At 45.1% G+C, this 19,001-nt stretch overlaps 1 protein-coding gene across 2 annotated transcripts in view; it reads left to right on the forward strand.

The window, feature by feature from the left end:
- Positions 1-3,835: 3,835 nt before the first annotated feature.
- The window catches only part of LOC141133850 (NACHT, LRR and PYD domains-containing protein 3-like), a 267,114-nt gene continuing 251,948 nt past the window's right edge, over positions 3,836-19,001 (forward strand). For both annotated transcript variants that reach the window (XM_073623429.1, XM_073623430.1), the window contains exon 1: positions 3,836-3,876. The gene's annotated coding sequence lies outside the window, so the exon portion shown is untranslated. The remainder of the gene's footprint in view (positions 3,877-19,001) is intronic.

Consider the following 19,001-nt stretch of genomic DNA (forward strand, 5'->3'; position numbering starts at 1 on the left):
CAAAACAAAAAGTTCCCCTAGGTGGACTTTTCCGGCACTTGCAAAGGCAAAAAATGAGGTATATGAAAACAAAGGGCGTTTGTACATAATAAAAAACATATAATTTTATTCGTATTGAACAGTACAATTGATAAAAACAAGCAATAGATATCTAGGGTAACATAGTAAAACTACATAGAAACAATGGTAAGCAACACAAGCAACACAAGATAAGTTGTGATGAAAAGCTCTTCTCAAGCCCGACGCGTTTCGGGGTACTTAGTGTCTGTACGGTCCTTCTTCAGGGGCATAGTTGAGAGAGGGGTTCATCTAGGCTGAAGATATACAATTGTTTGCTTGTGAAAATTTCTAAAAGCAAAAAGAGCCACGAAGGGAGGGCAGGGTATGGCAATTTAGACGGTGAGAGATGCAGGTTGGTAGGCTGCAGTCACCATGGAGAAGTGTGACAGTACTCCCGTCCCGCCCGACCCGGGCGCGCGCAAGCCAGAGCGGCGTGCTGAGGTCACAGGAAGGCGTCTCTTTTTTTTTTTTAAATATTGGGGCTACATTGACTTTTCTCCAATCAGCTGTTACCATTCCAGTTAGTAGACTGTAAAAATTAGGAACAATATTCTGGCAATTATTTGACTGAGTTCCCTAAGTACCCTCGGGTGCAAGCCATCTGGTCACGGTGATTTATTAATGTTAAGTTTCCCAAGTCTATTTCTAATTCTGTCCTCTGTTAGCCATGGAGGTGCTTCCTGTGATGAGCCATGAGGATAAACACTGCAGTTTTGGTTACTGAAGCCCCCCGATTCCCTTGTGAAGACTGAGGAGAAGAATAAATTCAATACCTTTGCCATCTCCCCATCCTTTGTAACCAGATGTCCTTCCTCATTCTTTTTGGGGTCAATATGGTCTGTCCTCCCTTTTTTACTGTTTATATATGTAGCAAAAATCACTCTGGGTGCCTTGCTTCAGATTATTACTTTAATGTCTTCACCCCAAAGCAACTGCTAATTATTTTTTTTTTGGGCTTACAGTTACCTTCTTTCCAGTGTCCATCCCAGGGGTACTCATCACTCGTTCAATTGAAACACTGGCTCCAACACTTTGTCCTTTTTTTCTCTCCAAGTTTTATTCAGTAACATCATATGCAATAGAAAGACAAAGGGTGAAAAGGGATTCAGGTACCTTGGACGTTGCAGTTGGAGATAATTTCTACATCCAGCGAAATAACACTTCCACAGCTGGATTCAGCAATCACCGGATAGGCCCCTCTCACTGACCTAGCAGCCGATGCAATGCTCGAACATGACCTCTGCCACAGACCTTACGACTCTGGGTGAACAAATTGTGAACGATCTAAACGGTCTCTGCCACAGACTGTACAGTCCTGAAAGAACTGACTATGGTACTAATCCAAGATGCGTCTCCGACTGAGTTCCCAGGCTTTTCTTAAGATACCAGCCTTATGCTCAGTCCTCTCCCGAAGAGTTCTCCCCTGGTCATTGCTTCTTCCCGCAGGCCTGACAGGAAAGAGACCATCGTTCTGACCCATAGGCCACCAAGACTCCGATCCTTCCTTTAGTAGCTAGGCCTTAGGTCTGCCAATCTTAAGGCAGAACTTTAAGGATTCGTAGTCTCCCAGGTCAGGAGGGCCACGAGGTGGGGAGCGCCAATCCACCCCCCAAGCCCGGGGGGTCAGGAAGCGCAGACCACCCGATAGTCACCAAAGAATCCCACTAAAATGGCGTCTGTGCCTTAAATATCCCTACCCAGAAATATCCGGTGTGTGAACCACTCCCACCGAAAAGCCTCTGAGCAGCGAGTAGTCAATGTGTTTGACCAGACTTTATTTTCCAATCCACCAATGATAACAGCACCACCCATGGTTAGATGGAAATCTGCACAGACCAACCAATCTGACACAGAAACCATAAAATTTAGGCAATAATAAGTTGAGCCTAAACTGTAGCTTCAACTAGTTTAAATTTCAAAAAAACATTGCGTCTGCTCATCAGGAGCAGGGCGCTACATATACTTAAATAATTTCTTGGAATTTTTTTTTGCTCTCATCCGCTATGTGTCTTTTGTGTTCTATCTTAGCTGTCCTAATTGCACCCTTACATTTCCCGTTGCATTCTTTGTAAGGAAGTTCCCTTCACTGGAACTAAGGGGCCAAGCCCAACCCCTGAGGGGCCAAGCCCAACCCCAGAGAGGCCAAGCCCAACCCCTAAAAAAACCCCACACCATCAGTGGCAGCCTGACCATTAGAGGCACACGGGTGCTGCCCCCCCTATCCATGTGTACAGCCCCCTAAACTACATGCAGGGCACCAGATGCATGGTTTCCAATGGTGTTGGAAAGGCTCTAATAGGTGTCAAAATAGGGTGCGCTTCAAAAAAGGGTGGGCTCGGGGTGCAGAGCACTACGCTCCAAGTCTACCCAGTTGTTTGACATTAGCAAATTAATATTCACTATTCTAACACTGATCCTCCTCCCAGCCAATCAGGAAGTGGGTCCTGAGACCCAATTGGCTGAAAGGACAGGCAATTCTTTTGCTGCTTAGGAGGAGGAGGGAGAAGACGGTAAGTGCGGGGTTAGATGACCGGCAGCAAGACTCCTGCACATTATAATCCCCCTCCACCAAATGATTTGGACCAGTGCCCAAAGCAAGGTCCATGAAGACATGGATGAACAGGTTTGGTGTAGATGAACCTGACTGGCCTGCACAGAGCCCTGACCTCAACCCGATAGAACACCTTTGGGAGGAATTGGAGCGGAGACTGTGAACCAGGCCTTCTCAGCCAACATCAGTACCTGACCTCACAAATGTGCTTCTGGAAGAATGGTCAAACATTCCCATAGACACTCCTAAAACCTTGTGGACAACCTTCCCAGAAGAGTTGAAGCTGTTATAGCTGCAAAGGGCGGGCCAACGCAATATTGAACCCTACGGACTAATGCCGCATACACACGATTGACAACAAAATCCATGGGATTTTTTCCGACAGATGTTGGCTCAAACTTGTCTTGCATACACACGGTCGCACAATGTTGTCGGAAAATCCAACTGTCAAGAACGTGGTGACATACAAGACGTACAACGAGCCGAGAAAATTGAAGTTCAATAGCCAGTGCAGCTCTTCTGCTTGATTCTGACCATGCATGGAACTTTGTGCGTCGGAATTGTGTACACACGATCAAAATTTCCAACAACGGATTTTGTTGTCGGAAAATTTGAGATCCAGATCTCAAATTTTATGTGTCGGAAATTCCGATGGAAATTGTCCCATGGAGCCTACACACGGTCGGAATTTCCGACAAAAAGCTCCCATCGAACATTTTCCGTTGGAAAATCCGACCGTGTGTACGTGGCATTAGACTGGGTGTAAAGGCAGGTGTCCCAATACTTTTGGTAAGACAGTGTTTCTCAGTGCTGCTGACTGATTGAATATTATAATATGACCAATCGACTCAGTTTGATCGAATCCTATCAAAGTTGATCGGATGAGACGTTAAGGCTATTAAATTGTTTGTAGATTTGATTGTTTTGATGGAATCACACAAAATGCAGCAAGCTGTACTTTTTTTTAAACACACATAAAGACAACACAATGGTATAAACGAGGTTTATTGAAATACATAAACATGTTTTTTGCATATGTATTTGTACTGCGTTAAAAAAAAACATCTGTTTGCATCTGAGTGTTATAAACGAGTCCTGAAGGAGTTCAGAGGGCAAATTTATTCTCCAGCTTTGTACATGACCCTCTCGGAGAGCACAGCTCAGGAAACACAGGATTTCCTGCTATGGGTGTGGGAGAGAAGATATACAATAGACTGTTATAAGAAAGTGAAACATTGCGAGATTCGTCTGAGCGTGTCACAGAGGTAAGAATTTGTTGTATCTTTCTGACTTTTCGAGTCTGAGATGAACGAGGGATGGAGAGAGAAATAAAGAAAGAAATAGGGAGAGAAGGAGAGAGAAGGAAAGAAAGAGGGATGGAGGGACAGCAGGCCTAGATCCTACACTACAATAGATATATGTGTATTCCAGAAAGTTTAATAATCAGCAGATAAAGATACTCCAAACACCTGGTGTTGGTGCTTCAATCATCCCGGCACCATGGTTGTTATGGTTTCAGGATGATTGAAGCGTATTACTTCCTTTTTTTTAAACATTTAAAGTTTATTTAACTTCAACATTAGTACAGGAAGGTTTACAGTCATACATAGTAATCATGTATGGATATTAATTGTATATCAGTGTGAACGTAGGTCTGAGAGTCTTGGCTTCATTAACATTCAACTCAGATACAGAGGAAAAGCACCAAGACATCTATCAGTCACTTAACATTTCTATGGTTCGTGAAAGCCTGTGGCTGATTTACACACAAGTTGTTAAATGAGGACCTGTGCAGTCGCGCCCTTCATGTTACATTTAGGGAGTTCTATACTAGTGTAGGTTAGTTAACCAAAAGTAAGGAACAGATAGAGATGAAAAGGAATTTGAGTAAGAGTAAGGATGAGAGAAGTTTTGGGGAAGGTTTTGTGAGTTGATTGTTGTGTTGAAATTGTGTGGGTTACACTCTTATTCTGCTTCATTACACTCAACTATTTTCTCTGAAAGTAGGATTACACATTTATCTTGGTTTGATCAGATGTCTGTTGGTGCGGCTATTTGCAATTTATTTGTGAGGAGATATAAATTTTCAGCCTGACTGCAGAATATTGTTTGTTTCTGAATAACGGAATTCAAACCAGGGTGACCAGTTTTTATGAAACCTGTCCACCCTGTCGGAAGGCTGGGCTAGATTGTCTTCCATTTCACAGATTTCTGACACCCGAGCCAGCCAGTCCACTATAGAGGGCACTCTTGTGGTCCTCCAGCGGGTCGGGATGAGCACCTTAGCCGCATTCAGCAAATGCTTGGTTAGCAAATTTTTGTAGCGTTTGAGTGGGTAGGTAGAGATGTGTAGAAGGCAACAGGCAGCGTTTAATACTGTTTTGGTTTCTGTTATTAGTTTAATCAGGTCCCTGACCTGGTGCCAAAATGGGGCCAGGTGAGGGCAGTGCCACAAGATGTGTACAAGTGTACCTGTATCCTCCCCACATCTCCAGCATATGCTTGAGGTCTGAACATACCAGGAATGTAGTTTTGCTGGCGTGACATACCAGTCAGTGAGTAGTTTATAAGACGTTTCTTGTGTCTTAGTGCTGATAGAGCACTTGTGTGCTAGAATGCAGGCCTTTTTCCATTGATTGTCCATAATGGTCATCTTAAGTGCAGTGGACCAATGCTTTCTGAATCTGTCTTCAGTATTGAGGTTCACGTATTGCAGCCACGCGTAGGTGACTAAAGTAACCTTCTGTAATTGTGCGCCCTCAGCACATACCTTCTCTAGATCTGTCATCTGTCTGGAAAAGTTTCCCTGTCTGGTCGTACCGCCAACGAAGCTGCGTAGTTGGAAGTATATCCAGAGCGGTAAATTGGATAGTCTGCTGTCTCTTTTTAATGTCACAAATTCCTTGAATCTCCCATCTTGAAAACATTCTTCTGCTTGCAGGGATTTGTTGTTAGGAGGGCGGCATAGCAAATTGTTCCCAATCCCGGTGGAAAGTCAGCATTGTCCATTAGTGGTGTTAGGGGGCTCAGTAGGGAGGTCACTGTAGGGTGTTTTGCTACTTCTAAGCAGATATTTAGTTTGGTTACCATTAGTGGATGTTTTTTTAATATTTGGTCTTTTTGGAGTCCCAGGATCCATGGAGAAAAAAGTAGACGGTAGGGGCATAATCCATCCTCTAAGGCTATCCAGCCTTTAGTTCCCTGGTGGCAGTTCCAGTCCACTATTCTTGTTAAATGGGACACTATGTAGTATTTCCTGAAGTCAGGAAGCCCCATCTCTCCTAATTCCTTAGGTCTGGTCAGAAGTGTGAATTTGATCCTAGGTTTTTTATTTGACCATAAGAAGGTCAGGAATATGGTGTGTAATTTAAAAAAAAAAAAAACCTTTGAGGTATTTTAATCAGTAACGCCCATAAAGGGTATAGCAGCCTGGGCACAATGACCATTTTCAGAATGGCGGCCCTCCCAAACTATGAGAAGTAACCTGCATTCCAAAGTTTTAAATGCTTTTCTATCGTTTGAAGTAAAGGTGGGAAGTTTGCATCAGGGCCGATCCTAGGGTCACAGACGCCTAGGTGCAGAAATATTTGTGGCACCCCTACATGGGCGTGGTCATCTTACCAACTCCTCCCCTTTACAAATGTTTCTATGGCAATGACTCAAACACAGAGATGCTCCCCTTAGAAGTCTTTGTTACCTTGGGATCCTCCCATGATCTCTTAACAATAAAGAAAATACAGGAAGAGAGTACACTAATGAGACCTCGAGGGGAGTCTCTCTGATGCACGCACAGAGGGCTGTCTGTTAGAAAGAGCCCCTAGACATAATACGGTCAAAGACTGCAGACATGATACAAGAGATGGACACAGACTACAGACATAATACAGAAGATGGTCAGAGACTGCAGACATAATACAGGAGATGGTCAGAGACTGCAGACATATTACAGGAGATGGTCAGAGACTGCAATCATAGTACAGGGGATGGTCAGAGACTCCAGAAATGATACAAGAGACGGTCAGAGACTCCAATCATGGTACAGGAGATGGTCAGAGACTGCAGACATAATACAGAAGATGGTCAGAGACTGCAGACATAATACAGGAGATGGTCAGAGACTGCAGACATGATACAAGAGATGGACAGAGACTGCAGACATAATACAGGAGATGGTCAGAGACTGCAGACATAATACAGGAGATGGTCAGAGACTGCAGACATGGTACAGGAGATGGTCAGAGACTGCAGTCATGGTACAGGAGATGGTCAGAGACTGCAGACATAATACAGGAGATGGTCAGAGACTGCAATCATAGTACAGGGGATGGTCAGAGACTGCAGACATGATACAAGAGACGGTCAGAGACTCCAATCATGGTACAGGAGATGGTCAGAGACTGCAGACATAATACAGGAGATGGTCATAGACTGCAGACATAATACAGGAGATGGTCAGAGACTGCAGACATAATACAGGAGATGGTCAGAGACTGCAGACATGGTACAGGAGATGGTCAGAGACTGCAGACATGGTACAGGAGATGGTCAGAGACTGCAGACATAATACAGGAGATGGTCAGAGACTGCAATCATAGTACAGGGGATGGTCAGAGACTGCAGACATGATACAAGAGACGGTCAGAGACTCCAATCATGGTACAGGAGATGGTCAGAGACTGCAGACATAATACAGGAGATGGTCAGAGACTGCAGACATAATACAGGAGATGGTCAGAGACTGCAGACATAATACAGGAGATGGTCAGAGACTGCAGACCTGATACAAGAGATGGACAGAGACTGCAGACATGATACAAGAGATGGTCAGTGACTGCAGACATAATACAGGAGATGGTTAGAGACTGCAATCATAGTACAGGAGATGGTCAGAGACTGCAATCATAGTACAGGGGATGGTCAGAGACTGCAGAAATGCTAAAAGAGACGGTCAGAGACTCCAATTATGGTACAGGAGATGGTCAGAGACTGCAGACATAATAAAGGAGATGGTCAGAGACTGCAGACATAATACAGGAGATGGTCAGAGACTGCAGACATGATACAAGAGATGGACAGAGACTGCAGACATAATACAGGAGATGGTCAGAGACTGCAGACATAATACAGGAGATGGTCAGAGACTGCAGACATGGTACAGGAGATGGTCAGAGACTGCAGCCATGGTACAGGAGATGGTCAGAGACTGCAGACATAATACAGGAGATGGTCAGAGACTGCAATCATAGTACAGGGGATGGTCAGAGACTGCAGACATGTTACGAGAGACGGTCAGAGACTCCAATCATGTACAGGAGATGGTCAGAGACTGCAGACATAATACAGGAGATGGTCAGAGACTGCAGACATAATACAGGAGATGGTCAGAGACTGCAGACATGATACAAGAGATGGACAGAGACTGCAGACATAATACAGGAGATGGTCATAGACTGCAGACATAATACAGGAGATGGTCAGAGACTGCAGACATAATACAGGAGATGGTCAGAGACTGCAGACATGGTACAGGAGATGGTCAGAGACTGCAGACATAATACAGGAGATGGTCAGAGACTGCAATCATAGTATAGGGGATGGTCAGAGACTGCAGACATAATACAGGAGATGGTCAGACACTGCAGACATAATACAGGAGATGGTCAGAGACTGCAGACCTGATACAAGAGATGGACAGAGACTGCAGACATGATACAAGAGATGGTCAGTGACTGCAGACATAATACAGGAGATGGTTAGATACTGCAGACCTGATACAAGAGATGGACAGAGACTGCAGACATGATACAAGAGACTGTCAGAGACTGCAATCATAGTACAGGAGATGGTCAGAGACTGCAGACATAATACAGGAGATGGTCAGAGACTGCAGACATGAAACAAGAGGCGGTCAGAGACTGCAATCATAGTACAGGATATGGTCAGAGACTGCAATCATAGTACAGGAGATGGTCGGAGACTGCAGACATAATATAGAAGATGGTCAGAGACTGTACACATGATACAAGAGACAGTCAGAGACTGTAAAAAATTATACAGAAGATGGTCATAGACTGCTGACATAATACAGGAGATGGTCAGAGAATGCAGACATAATACAGGAGATGGTCAGAGACTGCAGACCTGATACAAGAGATGGACAGAGACTGCAAACATGATACAAGAGATGGCCAGAGACTGCAATCATAGTACAGGAGATGGTCAGAGACTGCAGACATAATACAGGAGATGGTCAGAGACTGCAGATATGATACAAGAGATGGACAGAGACTGCAGACATGATACAAGAGATGGTCAGAGACTTCAATCATGGTACAGGAGATGGTCAGAGACTGCAGACATGGTACAGGAGATGGTCAGACTGCAGACATGAAACAAGAGGCGGTCAGAGACTGCAATAATAGTACAGGAGATGGTCAGAGACTGCAATCATAGTATAGGAGATGGTCAGAGACTGCAGACATACTAGAGGAGATGGTCAGAGACTGCAGACATAATATAGGAGATGGTCAGAGACTGCTGACATAATACAGGAGATGGTTAGAGACTGCAGACCTGATACAAGAGATGAACAGTGACTGCAGACATGATACAAGAGACTGTCAGAGACTGCAATCATAGTACAGGAGATGGTCAGAGACTGCAGACATAATACAGGAGATGGTCAGAGACTGCAGACATAATACAGGAGATGGTCAGAGACTGCAGACATAGTACAGGAGATGGTCAGAGACTGCAGACATGGTACAGGAGATGGTCAGAGACTGCAGACATGAAACAAGAGGCGGTCAGAGACTGCAATCATAGTACAGGAGATGGTCAGAGACTGCAGACATAATATAGGAGATGGTCAGAGACTGTAGACATGATACAAGAGATGGTCAGAGACTGCAATCATGGTACAGGAGATGGTCAGAGACTGCAGACATAATACAGGAGATGGTCAGAGACTGCAGACATAATACAGGAGATGTCAGAGACTGCAGACCTGATACAAGAGATGGTCAGAGACTGCAATCATAGTACAGGAGATGGTCAGAGACTGCATACATAATATAGGAGATGGTCAGAGACTGTAGACATGATACAAGAGATGGTCAGAGACTGCAATCATGGTACAGGAGATGGTCAGAGACTGCAGACATAATACAGGAGATGGTCAGAGACTGCAGACATAATACAGGAGATGGTCAGAGACTGCAGACATAATACAGGAGATGTCAGAGACTGCAGACCTGATACAAGAGATGGTCAGAGACTGCAATCATAGTACAGGAGATGGTCAGAGACTGCATACATAATATAGGAGATGGTCAGAGACTGTAGACATGATACAAGAGATGGTCAGAGACTGCAATCATGGTACAGGAGATGGTCAGAGACTGCAGACATAATACAGGAGATGGTCAGAGACTGCAGACATAATACAGGAGATGTCAGAGACTGCAGACCTGATACAAGAGATGGACAGAGACTGCAATCATAGTACAGGAGATGGTCAGAGACTGCAGACATAATACAGGAGATGGTCAGAGACTGCAGACCTGATAAATGAGATGGACAGAGACTGCAGACACGATACAAGAGATGGACAGAGACTGCAGACATAATACAGGAGATGGTCAGAGACTGCAGACATAATACAGGAGATGGTCAGAGACTGCAGACCTGATACAAGAGATGGACAGAGACTGCAGACATGATACAAGAGATGGTCAGAGACTGCAGACATGATACAAGAGATGGTCAGAGACTGCAATCATAGTACAGGAGATGGTCAGAGACTGCAGACATAATACAGGAGATGGTCAGAGACTGCAGACATAATACAGGAGATGGACAGAGACTGCAGACATGATACAAGTGACTGTCAGAGACTGCAATCATAGTACAGGAGATGGTCAGAGACTGCAGACATAATACAGGAGATGATCAAAGACTGCAGACATAATACAGGAGATAGTCAGAGACTGCAGACATGATACAAGAGACAGCCAGAGACTGTAGACATGGTACAGGAGATGGTCAGAGACTGCAGGCATAATACAGGAGATGGTCAGAGACTGCAGACATGATGCAGGAGATGGTCAGAGACTGCAGACATGATACAAGAGATGGACAGAGACTGCAGACATGATACAAGAGACGGTCAGAGACTGCAATCATAGTACAGGAGATGGTCAGAGACTGCAGACATAATACAGGAGATGGTCAGAGACTGAAGACATGGTACAGGAGATGGTCAGAGACTGCAGACATGGTACAGGAGATGGTCAGAGACTGCAGAAATGAAATAAAAGGCGGTCAGAGACTGCAATCATAGTACAGGAGATGGTCAGAGACTGCAATCATAGTACAGGAGATGGTCAGAGACTGCAGACATACTACAGGAGATGGTCAGAGACTGCAGACATAATATAGGAGATGGTCAGAGACTGTAGACATGATACAAGAGACAGTCAGAGACTGTAGACATGATACAGGAGATGGTCAGAGACTGCAGACATAATACAGGAGATGGTCAGAGACTGCAGACATAATACAGGAGATGGTCAGAGACTGCAGACATGATACAGCAGATGGTCAGGAGCTGCAGACATGGTACAGGAGATGGTCAGAGACTGCATACATGAAACAAGAGGCGGCCAGAGACTGCAATCATAGTACAGGAGATGGTCAGAGACTGCAGACATACTACAGGAGATGGTCAGAGACTGCAGACATAATATAGGAGATGGTCAGAGACTGTAGACATGATTCAAGAGACAGTCAGAGACTGCAGACATAATACAGGAGATGGTCAGAGACTGCAGACATAATACAGGAGATGGTCAGAGACTGCAGACATAATACAGGAGATGGTCAGAGACTGCAGACATGGTACAGGAGATGGTCAGAGACTGCAGACATGGTACAGGAGATGGTCAGAGACTGCAGACATAGTACGGGAGATGGTCAGAGACTGCAGACATTGTACAGGAGATGGTCAGAGACTGTAGACATGATACAAGAGACGGTCAGAGACTGTAGACATGATACAAGACCCCCAAGACAAACCCCCCTCCATTAGTACAGACCCCCCCTGGACGAACCCTCTCCATTAGTACAGACCCCCCCAGGACAAACACCCCTCCATTAGTACAGACTCCCCAGGACAAACCCCTCTCCATTACTACAGACCCCCCAGGACAAACCCCCTCCATTAGTACAGACCCCTCAGGACAAACCCCCCCTCCCTTAGTACAGACCCCCCCAGGACAACCCCCCCCTCCATTAGTACAGACCCCCAGGACAAACCGCCCCCTCTCCATTAGTACAGACCCCCCAGGACAAACCGCCCCCCCTCCATTAGTACAGACCCCCCAGGACAACCCCCCTTTATTAGTACAGACCCCCCAGGAAAAAAACCCTCCATTAGTACAGACCCCCTCTCCATTAGTACAGACCCCCCAGGACAAACCCCCCTCCATTAGTACAGACCCCCCCTAGGACAACCCCCCTCCATTAGTACAGACCCCCCAAGACAAGTGAGGAGAGAACAGTGTGCAGCCACACCGCCCGGGTGGAGAGCAGTTGGTGACAGGCTTGGGCGGTAGTGAGAGACCTGCCCCCCCATGATGTCACTGCACGGCTGGTCTCTCTCCACACAGAGACCAGCCGCTCCGATCTCTGGTGCTGCTCTCCTTCTATGATAGAGAGAGGGGACGGGCTTGAGCCTTGTAAGATACAGCGGCGGCGGTGACCTGTGGAGGGAGCCGCCTCTGGACACAGAGTGGAGGAGGAGGGAGGGGAGCACTCTGGATCTTCAGTGCCCCCACCTCTCTGGCACCTGGGTGCACTGCACCCCATGCACCCCGTCTGGCCCTGGTTTGCATCATAAGTCATTGACAATTTAGGGGTCAGCCTTATTCCCAGGTATTTTAGTGCCGATCCCTCTAATTTGAAGGGGCAATTTTCTTGGGTTCTGGCTAGATTAGTCTCGGACAGGTTGATGTTCATGGCCTCAGATTTTGATAGGTTTATTTTGAAATTGGGGACAAATCCATAATGGGCAAAGGCTTTCATAAGATTGGGTAGTGTGATGTGTGGTTCTGTCACAAAGAATAGAAGGTCATCTGCATATGCTGTCGTCTTGTATACAATGTCATGTAGAGAAAAGCCTCACCGAGTCATCTTTATTTACCGTACAAATGAATGGTTCTAGGGAGAGAATGAATAGCAGCGTGGACAAGGGGCAGCCTTGCCTCATGCCATTCAGTATCTCCACTTTGTCTGATAAGGTTCCATTAATTTTTATTCTGGCTGAAGGTCTTTGGTATAGTGCTGTAATCCATGCCATCATGTGAGGATTAAGTCCTATGTGTTTGCAGGTTGCGAACATGAAGTCCCAGGCGACTCTGTCAAAAGCCTTCTCTGCGTCTGGGGATAAGAGAAGACTTTCCATGTGTCGGGATTGTGATGTTTGTGTGGGAAGGAGTGCTTATATGATGTTGTCTTTCGCTTCCCTGCCTGGCATAAAGCCCACTTATTCAGGATTTTTTTGAAGCCAGGATTTTAGCTAGCAACTTCAGGTCCATGTTCAGTAAAGAAATAGGCCTGTAGCTGGAGCACTCTGTGGTGTCCTTGTTGGGTTTGGGAAGAACCGTAATGTGTGCGGTGAGAAAGTCTGAGGGCACCGATTGAGATTTAGCCAGAAAGTTAAAGGCTTTTTTAACCACTTCAGCCCCGGAAGGATTTACCCCCTTCCTGACCAGAGCACTTTTTACAATTTGGCACTGCGTCGCTTTAACTGCTAATTGCGCGGTCATGCAATGCTGTAACCAAACGAAATTTGCGTCCTTTTCTTCCCACAAATAGAGCTTTCTTTTGATGGTATTTGATCACCTCTGCCGTTTTTATTTTTTGCGCTATACACGGAAAAAGACCGAAAATTTTGAAAAAAAATGATATTTTCTACTTTTTGTTCTAAAAAAAATCCAATAAACTCAATTTTAGTCATACATTTAGGCCAAAATGTATTTGGCCACATGTCTTTGGTAAAAAAAATGTCAATAAGTGTATATTTATTGGTTTGCGCAAAAGTTATAGCGCCTACAAACTAGGGTACATTTTCTGGAATTTACACAGTCTTTAATTTATGACTGCCTATGTCATTTCTTGAGGTGCTAAAATAACAGGGCAGTACAAAACCCCCACAAATGACCCCATTTTGGAAAGTAGACACCCCAAGGAAATTGCTGAGAGGCATGTTGAGCCCATTGAATATTCATTTTTTTTGTCCCAAGTGATTGAATAATGAAAAAAAAAAAAAAAAAATTACAAAAAGTTGTCACTAAATGATATATTGCTCACATAGGCCATGGGCCTATGTGGAATTGCACCCCAAAATACATTTAGCTGCTTCTCCTGAGTATGGGGATACCACATGTGTGGGACTTTTTGGGAGCCTAGCCGCATACGGGGCCCCGAAAACCAATCACTGCCTTCAGGATTTCTAAGGGCGTACATTTTTGATTTTACTCCTCACTACCTATCACAGTTTTGAAGGCCATAAAATGCCCAGATGGCACAAACCCCCCCCAAATGACCCCATTTTGGAAAGTAGACACCCCAAGCTATTTGCTGAGAGGCATGTTGAGTTCATGGAATATTTTATATTTTGACACAAGTTGCGGGAAAGTGACAATTTATTTATTTATTTATTTTTTTTTTGCACAAAGTTGTCACTAAATGATATATTGCTCACACAGGTCATGGGCATATGTGGAATTGCACCCCAAAATACATTCTGCTGCTTCTCTTGAGTACGGGGATACCACATGTGTGGGACTTTTTAGGAGCCTAGCCGCGTACGGGACCCCGAAAACCAATCACCGCCTTCAGGATTTCTAAGGGTGTACATTTTTGATTTCACTCTTCACTGCCTATCACAGTTTCGGAGGCCATGGAATGCCCAGGTGGCACAAACCCCCCCCAAATGACCCCATTTTGGAAAGTAGACACCCCAAGCTATTTGCTGAGAGGCATGGTGAGTATTTTGCAGCTCTCATTTGTTTTTGAAAATGAAGAAAGACAAAAAAAAAAATTTTTTTTTTCTTTTTTTAATTTTCAAAACTTTGTGACAAAAAGTGAGGTCTGCAAAATACTCACTATACCTCTCAGCAAATAGCTTGGGGTGTCTACTTTCCAAAATGGGGTCATTTGGGGGGGGGGTTTGTGCCACCTGGGCATTCCATGGCCTCCGAGACTGTGATAGGCAGTGAAGAGTGAAATCAAAAATTTACGCCCTTAGAAAGCCTGAAGGCGGTGCTTGGTTTTCGGGGTCCCATACGTGGCTAGGCTCCCAAAAAGTCTCACACATGTGGTATCCCCGTACTCAGGAGAAGCAACAGAATGTATTTTGGGGTGTAATTTCACATATTCCCATGGCATGTTTGAGCAATATATCATTTAGTGACAACTTTGTGCAAAAAAAAAAAAAAAAAAAATAATTTGTCTCTTTCCCGCAACTTGTGTCACAATATAAAATATTCCATGGACTCGACATGCCTCTCAGCAAATAGCTTGGGGTGTCTACTTTCCAAAATGGGGTCATTTGGGGGGGTTTGAACTGTCCTGGCATTTTATGCACAACATTTAGAAGCTTATGTCACACATCACCCACTCTTCTAACCACTTGAAGACAAAGCCCTTTCTGACACTTTTTGATTACATGAAAAAATTATTTTTTTTTTTGCAAGAAAATTACTTTGAACCCCCACACATTATATATTTTTTTAAAGCAAATGCCCTACAGATTAAAATGGTGGGTGTTTAATTTTTTTTTTTCACACAGTATTTGCGCAGCGATTTTTCAAATGCATTTTTTGGGGAAAAAACACACTTTTTTACATTTTAATGCACTAAAACACACTATATTGCCCAAATGTTTGATGAAATAAAAAAGATGATCTTAGGCCGAGTACATGGATACCAAGCATGACATGCTTTACAATTGCGCACAAACGTGCAGTGACAACAAAATAAATACATTTTTAAAAGCCTTTAAAAGCCTTTACAGGTTACCACTTTAGATTTACAGAGGAGGTCTACTGCTAAAATTACTGCCCTCGATCTGACCGTCGCGGTGATACCTCACATGCATGGTGCAATTGCTGTTTACATTTGACGCCAGACCGACGCTTGCGTTCGCCTTAGCGCGAGAGCAGGGGGGACAGGGGTGCTTTTTTTTTTTTTTTTTTTTTTTCTTTATTATTTTTTTGCTTTTTTATCTTATTTTAAAACTGTTCCTTTCATTTTTTTTTTTTTTTAATCATTTTTATTGTTATCTCAGGGAATGTAAATATCCCCTATGATAGCAATAGGTAGTGACAGGTACTCTTTTTTGAAAAAATTGGGGTCTATTAGACCCTAGATTTCTCCTCTGCCCTCAAAGCATCTGACCACACCAAGATCGGTATAATAAAATGCTTTCCCAATTTCCCAATGGCGCTATTTACATCCGGCGAAATCTAAGTCATAAAATGCTTGTAGCTTCCGGTTTCTTAGGCCATAGAGATGTTTGGAGCCACTCTGGTCTCTGATCAGCTCTATGGTCAGCTGGCTGAATCACCGGCTGCATTCTCAGGTTCCCTGTTGAGACAGGAGAGCCAGAGAAAAACACGGAAGACGGTGGGGGGGGGGCATTCTCTCCCACTGCTTGTAAAAGCAGTCTAGAGGCTAATTAGCCGCTAGGATTGCTTCTACATGAAAGCCGACCGCTGGCTGAAAAGAATGATACCAAGATGATACCTAAACCTGCAAGCATCATTCTGGTATAACCACTCAAAGTCGTGAATGCTGTACCTGAAGACAAAAATATGGTTAACAATAAAGCACAGTAAACGGTAAAGTATAAAAAATTGCAGACCTGAAAAGCAAACATGATAAAACATAATAACAATAAAACATTGCAGAATAGAATACAGTAAAAAAGAGCAGAACAATAGAGAGAATAGAGAGAGAGAGAATAGAGAGAGAACAATAAAACGACAACTATTATTTTTTATTTTATATTTTTGTTTGTGTTTTTTTTTTTTTTTTTTACACTTTTTTTGTAACTGTAACTTTTATAACTGTAACCGGTTCCAGGTTCGGGTCTCTCAAAATGCGATGGCATCTTGGGAGACCCTGTGAAAGTGTGTCCTAGTCTGTGCAATGCTGTACCCTACGCTAATACTCAGCTAGTGAATGGTAGCGTTCAAAACATTCACCAATGCAAAGACCAGGATTGTCAGGACAGGAGGGACAATAATAGTGGGTGTCACGCCTATATCCGCGCTTGCTGCAGACACAACATCTTTTTTGGGGGGGTTCGTTGGGTAGGGGTACTCGGGAGGAGATAAAAATGCCTCTCATGCAGCCGACTGCATTTGGTTGGGGATGTGAATGGGGGAAGTACGGGCGCTGCAGAAGTGGTGGGTTCCCAATTAGGATTGGCGAATGCAGCAGGAAGGGCACTATGGGCATGACGGGCCTGTGTTTGTCTTCTTGGTGGCAGCGGGACACTACTTGTGCTTGCCACCTCACCAGCTTGAACTGCACTTATGGGACTCGCCACATCACCAAGTGTTACTGCAGTGCTGGTTTGACTACGACCGGGGTGTACTAGGCCGCTGGCGCTTGCCAGTTCACCAAAACGCTACCAAAAAAACTGTTAACGATCGCAGGGATCAGGCCTGACTCTGCGAACGCTGCAGTTATGCATTTAGTGTTTTGTAAGTGACAGTGATCGATCGATACTGCACTTGGGTGGGCTGGGCTGGGCCGGGCGGAGGGGCAAAACGCAGGTGCTAGCAGGTATCTGGGCTGATCCCGCTAACACTGCGTTTTTGGGAACCCTAAACTGCTGGGGACGCCAGTATAGATCTGATCGGATCAGATATTGATCAGTTCAGATACTATACCACTAAGGGAGGTGTACAGTGCGTGCGTGGGTGTTAGCGCTACTGGCACTAACCTGACGCTGCCTGGGGCTGGTGCTTGCCAGTTCACCAAAACGCTACAAAAAAACTGTTAGCGATCGCAGGGATCAGGCCTGACTCTGCGAACGCTGCAGTTATGCGTTTAGTGTTTTGTAAGTGACAGTGATCGATCGATACTGCACTTGGGTGGGCTGGGCTGGGCTGGGCGGAGGGGCAAAACGCAGGTGCTAGCAGGTATCTGGGCTGATCCCGCTAACACTGCGTTTTTGGGAACCCTAAACTGCTGGGGACGCTAGTATAGATCTGATCGGATCAGATATTGATGCGTTCAGATACTATACCACTAAGGGAGGTGTACGGTGCGTGGGTGTTAGCGGTACTGGCACTAACCTGACGCTGCCTGGGGCTGGTCCTTGCCATTTCACCAAAATGCTACCAAAAAAACTGTTAGCGATCGCAGGGATCAGGCCTGACTCTGCGAACGCTGCAGTTATGCGTTTAGTGTTTTGTAAGTGACAGTGATCGATCGATACTGCACTTGGGTGGGCTGGGCCGAGCTGGGTGGAGGGGCAAAACGCAGGTGCTAGCAGGTATCTGGGCTGATCCCGCTAACACTGTGTTTTTGGGAACCCTAAACTGCTGGGGACGCTAGTATAGATCTGATCGGATCAGATATTGATCTGTACAGATACTATACCACTAAGGGAGGCGTATGCTGCGTGCGTGGGTGTTAGCGGTACTGGCGCTAATCTGACGCTGCCTGGGGCGACGCATATCACCGCCGGGCGATCAGGGGGCTAAATCTTTATTCGGTAATAAACGGCGGGTGCCCTGACACTATAAAAAATAAACAAACTAACCAGCGTCACCCGTAACGGTTATACAGTGATCAGTGGTGAAAGGGTTAACTAGGGGGCAATCAAGGGGTTAAAACATTTATTAGATAGTATATGGGGGTCCCTGTCGCTATAAAACTCTGACGGCGAACCTAAATATTTACGTCCCTAACTAGCATCACCAGCGACACTAATACAGCGATCAGAAAAATGATCGCTTAGCGACACTGGTGACAGGGGGTGATCAAGGGGTTAAAACTTTATTAGGGGGGGTTAGGGGGGTACCCTAGACCTACAGGGGGCCTAACACTCACTGCCCTGACACTGTAACTGTCACAAACTGACACCAATACAGTAATCAGAAAAAAAAAAAAAAAAACTGCTGGTGTCAGTTTGTGACAGGGGGGGGGGCGATCGGGGGGGGGATCGGGGGGCGATCGGGGGGGGATCGGGGTGTTTAGTGTGCCTGGCATGTTCTACTGTGTGTAGTGTGTTGGTGCACTTACATTGCAGTCTTCTCTCCTCGGCCCGGAACGGAAAATACCGAGCCGAGGAGAGATGACATCATTTCCT

Source organism: Aquarana catesbeiana, linkage group LG03 (genome assembly GCF_042186555.1).
Source record: "Aquarana catesbeiana isolate 2022-GZ linkage group LG03, ASM4218655v1, whole genome shotgun sequence".
Classification (NCBI taxonomy): domain Eukaryota; kingdom Metazoa; phylum Chordata; class Amphibia; order Anura; family Ranidae; genus Aquarana; species Aquarana catesbeiana.